The sequence below is a fragment of the Ipomoea nil genome, unplaced genomic scaffold (assembly GCF_001879475.1).
Source record: "Ipomoea nil cultivar Tokyo-kokei standard unplaced genomic scaffold, Asagao_1.1 scaffold3195, whole genome shotgun sequence".
In the NCBI taxonomy this organism is placed as follows: Eukaryota; Viridiplantae; Streptophyta; class Magnoliopsida; order Solanales; family Convolvulaceae; genus Ipomoea; species Ipomoea nil.
The window spans coordinates 1330228-1337022 of NW_017619623.1; the positions used below are offsets into that span (position 1 = coordinate 1330228).

At 32.7% G+C, this 6795-nt stretch overlaps 1 pseudogene; it reads left to right on the plus strand.

The window, feature by feature from the left end:
- Window positions 1–1180: 1180 nt before the first annotated feature.
- LOC109168203 lies at window positions 1181–5472 on the plus strand (annotated as a pseudogene).
- Window positions 5473–6795: the final 1323 nt, after the last annotated feature.

The window sequence follows — 6795 nt, forward strand, 5'->3', positions numbered from 1 at the left end:
AATTCGAACGATACCAAAACTATAGCAATTCGAACGAATCAAAAAAGGAAAAGATCGAAGAATCTGAAGAAAAAAAAAGAAGGAAAGAACGACAAATCTGAGAAAAGGAAAGAAATACGAATTCGAAATAAGAAAATAACGACGAAGGATAGAAATGAGCCGTCCGGAAACAGTTAACGGCGACGTCTGAAACACGCCTTAATTAATGATAAAACGACGTCGTTTCATACCCTCGGTGCATAATCGATCATGCACCGCGGTGCATGATATAATTTGCCTACTTTATCCACTGTTGGAATTTTTTAGTTTTCTGACCACTTTTCCGACCACCAACAAAAATTGTCGGAAAAAGTGATTTTTTTTTTTTCAATTTTGCGTCAAAAATTGAGTCGGACGAAAAATGATCGGAATTTTCGACCACATTTACGATGGTGGTCGGAAATGCCGATTAGCTTTACTAAGATGACCGGAAATAAGTCGAGACTTTTTATTATTATTATTATTATTATTATTATTATTATTATTATTATTATTATTATTATTTTCTTTCGAAACCCTCAGGCCTCAACCCCATTTCATTTCCGCCACTTATCCCTCTCACTCATAACCTCAAATGGTATCGCTTCTCTGTCTTTAACAGTTTAACCTAGACTAGACTGCTATCGCCACCAATCCACCATCGGCTCATCGCCAGAGTCTTCTCGTCTCCGCCTCTCTACCTCTCACTCTCTAACTCTCTCAACCACTTCGTCTCTAGCGGTGGCCGCCAATGTTGACTCGTGGCTTGTTACTGACATACTGGAGATATTCCGTCTCGTTCCCCCCCCCCCGGTAAGTGTTCTGTGTTGCTATTCGTTCTCTTCCTCAATGTTTGAATTTTTACTCTCAATTGTTGGTGAATCAATTTGATTTGTAACTTATTAGGCTTGTTTGGTCGCAAGGGTAGGTGGTCTGTTGTTTTTATGTTAATTTTACATAGTGGGGGAGCCTTCTATTAGGGTTATTTTCCTATTAGGGTTCTATGTTAATTTTACATAATTATTCCTAACTTATTAGGGTTGTTTGTCTGTTGTATACCAATGAAAGGTAAGCTTTTCTAATTTGGTAGAGGAGCCTTGCGAGGTTAGTCTACAGATACATTTCTTTGGTGTATGTGTGTGCATAGTGATGATTTATTCTTGCTATGGTGGATTATAATTTTGTTTGATGGAATCATGAAGGTAAGTTGGAATCTAGACACTCTTGGGGATTTTGTTATCATGAGAAGTAATGGACAACCTGTATACAATTTCTGTGTCACTGTTGATGATGCTACTATGGCTATCTCACATGTTATAAGGTAAATGATTAACTTGCTTTTTTGAATCTCATTCCAATTTACATAAATTTACTACTCTTCACTTTTCTTGTTGCTTCAGAGCATAAGATCATTTACCCAACACTCTAAGACAAGCTTTAATATATAAGGTACTTCATCTTCTCTTGCTCCACTTGCTACTTAATAGTTCCTCCCCTTTATTGTTACATTGAATCTAGGGCTTCTTAGTTTTTGGTCCCTTGTTTTTATTGTTGTGTTGACAAAGTGGCTGTAACTTCAATGTCACCTGGTGCAGGCCCTTGGTTTTCCAATGCCTTCCTTTGCACATGTTTCTTTAATTCTTGCTCCAGATAGAAACAAACTTTCGAAAAGACATGGTGCAACTTCAATGGGTCAGGTAATTGGTTTACACATCATTTAGTGTTTTTTTCCCTATTTAAGATATGATTTTCATTTCTGGTTAAGTGATAGTGTCAAAGACGACCATGCAAATTTTATCCTCTCCTTTTGTCCCCATAAGAAGGATGAACGATATTGCTGTTTTGTTTTCTTCTTTTAATAGTTCAAGGAGATGGGTTATTTGCCTCAGGCTATGGTAAATTATCTTGCACTGTTGGGATGGGGTGATGGTACTGAAAATGAATTTTTCAGCCTTGAGCAACTTGGTTAGTCTCCGTTATTTTAATACAGGTATACCTGTTATTGTTCTGCACAAGTGTAAATGGCCTGAAACTCTCATGTGATTTGCAGTTGAAAAGTTTGCAATTGAACGTGTAAATAAAGCTGGTGCCATTTTTGATTCCACAAAGTTAACGTAATGCTTTTCTTCATCTATTTGCTTTTGATTTCTTAATCTACATTTTTAGAGGATTGCAGGAACACCTATTTTTATGACACTCTTTAGATGTGTTATTTCTTCTCAACTTGTTAGTTTCTGTAATCTGAGATTTATTTGTTAGCTAGGCTTTGTAATATGTTTTGGTTTTTTGACGCTTTTCCAATGTAAATGTATACCTAGGTGGATGAATGGCCAACATTTGAGATCTCTACCATCATGCTAAACAAATTATTAGAAATAATATATCTTCAACATTAACCTTAACTCAATGAAGTATATTATATATGTTACTGATTCTCTCTCTTGTTATTACTATTATTTTTTTTAAATGGCCAGAAAACCGTAAATATTACCTGCTCCTCTTTTTATTTCAATTTCTAATGGGGATGAATGTAATTTTAATTTTCCTCACCTATATTGCAATTGTTTAGTTGTTTACTTGCTTCGATAAGGATGACAAAGGGAAGCTATTCTTCTCTAAACATGTGAATCTCTCCCTTTAATGAAGGTAGATGTTTGGATTAAACACATTGCTTTTATTGGTTGCTGATGTCTTTATTTTATAATAATATTAGGTGAAACTCAGCTGATATCCCTTTTATTATAATGACTTTAGATGACACGGATTCACGAACTGCAGAACTGTTAGAGTCAAATGCATATTTTGGCATGAAACCAACCCAAGTCAAACTCTTGAAGCAAGTAAGTTACTGATAGTAATATAATAGGAGTTTACATAGTGGTATTGTAGTTAACTAACTACATTTTAGTCCAATTTATTCTAGGAAAAAGTTGCTTGCTTAGAGGATAATGATGCACACCTTGTTGTGGACCCACACAATAAATTATGAGTGCTTCTGATAATTCAGTGAAAGAAAGAAAAAGAGAAACTAAATTAAAGCTTGAACATATGATGAATTGTTTTCCTTGCATTAGCCCTTCCCGTAAGGAAGCCATCAGGGATTATGATGAGGATCTGCTTCATGGATCAGATGTTTCTTCATCAGGTATTAGTTCGTCAATAATTAAGTATTCGATCGATAGATTATCATTCTATATATGTGTTGTTGACTCATTGTATATTTATATGATGGAATATTTTAGATTTACAATAACATCTTTTATGATATGATCTTCTGGATGTGTTAATAATTATATATATATATATATATATATATATATATATATATATGTGCAGAACATCAAAGGAGGAAAGGAGGTTCTTTGATAGGGAATTATAGTGAGAGTAATGGGCAAAAGAGCAATGTGGAACGTAGTTTCACCTTCAAGGAACTCACAATAGCCACCCAAAATTTTAAGGAATCCAATCTACTAGGAGAAGGCGGGTTCGGAAGCGTGCAATTATTTTCTACATTGTAGACATAGATATATTTCTGTCCTTTTTTGGTTCTGAAGTAAGTTAAGTGCAATAACTCTGATTATGATAATCTCTTATAGGTTGAGCTGGAGGACCCTGTGGAGAACATAGGTGCTAAGCTGGTAAGACAATGCAATTTGATAGAGGTTACATTTCACCATACTTTGTAACTGATAGTGGGAAAGTGGCTGTTGAATATGAGAACTGTAAGGTAAGTGGTTTTCTTTGAACTTCAGTGTTCATTAATTGTTTAAATGCATGTCTGAAGTATGGTTTGTTGATATGTAATGATGAGTATGTTGGTGCAGTTACTATTGGTTGACAAAAAAAATAACAAATGCAAGGGATCTTATTAATGTATTGGAAAGTGCCATCAGAAGTGGTTTTCCCATTCTGATAATTGCTGAAGATATTGAACAAGAAGCTCTTGCAAACTTGGTGGTGAATAAACTTAGGGGTGCATTGAAGGTTGCTGCTCTCAAAGCTCCTGGTTTTGGTGAACGCAAATCCCAGTACCTTGATGATATAGCAATCGTTACTGGAGGTATTTCTGGCATATCTTTCTTATGTATCCTGGTGCACTGTGTGGATTCTATATTTTTTGCATCTCAGTGAAGTTTTGGTTACTTGCTGCAGGAACTGTAATTAGGGAAGAGGTTGGCCTTAGCTTAGACAAGGCTGACAGTGATGTCCTTGGTCATGCTGCCAAGGTAGTCCTAACTAAGGACTCTGCGACAATTGTTGGCGATGGCAGCACCAAGGAAGAAGTTAGTAAGCGTGTTGCACAAATTAAAAACCTTATTGAGGTGATGCTTTTCATTTATGCAGTTGGTGGATACAGTTATTTATAAATTATAATCTATTAGCCAGCGTCCTTTAATATAATTTTATATGATTCTTCAAGCAGGTTGCAGAGCAAGATTATGAGAAGGAAAAGTTAAACGAAAGAATTGAAAAATTATTAAGAGGTGTTGCTGTCATTCAGTTTAATAGAACTTGGAAGTATTTATATCATCCTAAATTTTGTGTTGATAAGCAAGTTAGTGCTAAATTGTTTGGTTTTAATTGCATATTGAAGGTTGGTGCACAAACTAAAATAGAACTAAAAGAAAAGAAGCTTAGAGTGGAAGATGCCTTAAATGCAACAAAGGTGAGTGGTGTTGCTTTTCCAACTCTTTTGGTTATAGCTTTTATTCTTGGGATATTGGTAAGATGAATGCTAAATGATATTTCATACCATGACTTTCAGGCTGCTGTTGAAGAAGGCATTGTTGTTGGAGGTGGATGCACTCTTTTGAGGCTTTCTTCAAAAGTTGATGCCCTTAAGGAGAGCTCTGAGAATGATGAGGAGAAGGTAAGTCTCTGTTTTTCATTTTTCTCAGTTTTGAGTATAACGTCTGAGGCTGAGCTATTGTTTGGACATCACATTTAGTTGGAAGTACTTTTAATGGAATCAAATGCGGTAACAGGTTGGAGCCGATATTGTCAAAAGAGCATTGAGTTACCCTTTGAAGTTGATTGCAAAAAATGCTGGTGTTAATGGAAGTGTTAGTGAGAAGGTACACATATTTTGTGTGAACTAATTAGCATTATCTTGATCCTCTAGCTGTTTTTGGTCCGATATGTTTCTATTCATTTTGCTGTTAGCATAATTATCTATATAATTGGATTTTGATTTTCAGGTGCTTTCAAGTGACAACCCAAAATATGGATACAATTCCTTAGCTTGTAAGACAGTGTGTACATCAGTTATGTTCTTCATACTCACTCTCTAGATTTCGTATTGCAGAAAAACATGATCCTATATATAATTCTTGGCTATCTCAACTCTCAAGATTTTATGTATAGTTTTACCTTGGTTGGATCTAATGTTAAATTAATATTGCTCCTCATATTGTACAATCTGTTGGAATTTTCTGTTTATAAGAGCTTGACTAACATGTACCTTCTCTTATAATAAACAAGTTTTTTTTTTTTTTTTTTTTTACGCGCATTGCCCGAATGGGGTAATACCCAATAATTATTTTTTTAAATAAGTACTTCAAAGTATATCAATGCAATATTATATAGGAGATGTTCTTGCATAGGTAATTGTTGAATTTGTTTAAAATATATAAATGCAAGATAATATATGAGAATATGATTATAATTGTCACTAAAATAAATGTTTGCAACTTTGTAATAACACTAGTCTAAATATTTAGTCTAAAAGCGATAGTCTAAATAAATATTACTTTTGGTTTAAATTTCTCTCTAAGTGGGGTGTATTCAATCATGACTTTCATAGAGTTTGAAAGTTTGTAGATATTCAATTCAAACTTTTATGGCATGTTTGGTTCATGGAATAGGTCAGGAATGGAATAGCATTCCTTGGAATAGACGTATTCCATCGTTTGGTTGGATCATTTTGCCATGGGAATAGCATGCCTAGGAATGAGCTATTACCCTCGCAAGGGGAATAGCCATTCCTAGGGGGGGCCTTGGTATTAGCTATTCCCATGTCCTTGGGAATAGCTTTTATATCATAAATACCAAAAATACCCTTTGCACATTATATAATATTTATATATATTTAATAAATATAGTGTATTATATAAATTTATATATTTAATTAATTATAATTTTTATCCATCAATATATATATATATATATATATATATATATATATATATATATATATATATATATATATATATATACATATATATATATATATATATATATATGTAAAGAAAAATAACTGTATAAAATTCCTTAATTATGGAGTCTTGGCTCCTAAATTAAGTAGTCTGCTCATCTGCATGCCTAGCGGATGAGCATTGCAATTGAAATTATGGAGCCTTGAGACTCCGTTTATAGGAGCCTCAAGGCTCCATTCCTTACTTCTCCAACCGATGTGGGATAAATGAGAAAATAAATATAAAAATAAATATGTATTTGTATAATAATAATAATAATAATAATAATAATAATAATAATAATAATAATAATAATAATAATTATTATTATTATTATTATTATTATTATTATTATTATTATTGTTATTGTTATTCTATCTCACACACACACACATACATATACATGTATATAAATACAAATATAAATATAAATATAAATAAATAAATAAATATATATATATATATATATATATATATATATATATATATATATATATATATATATATATATATATAACATTCAGTATATCATAATCATATTTATTATTATTATTATTATTATTATTATTATTATTATGATTAT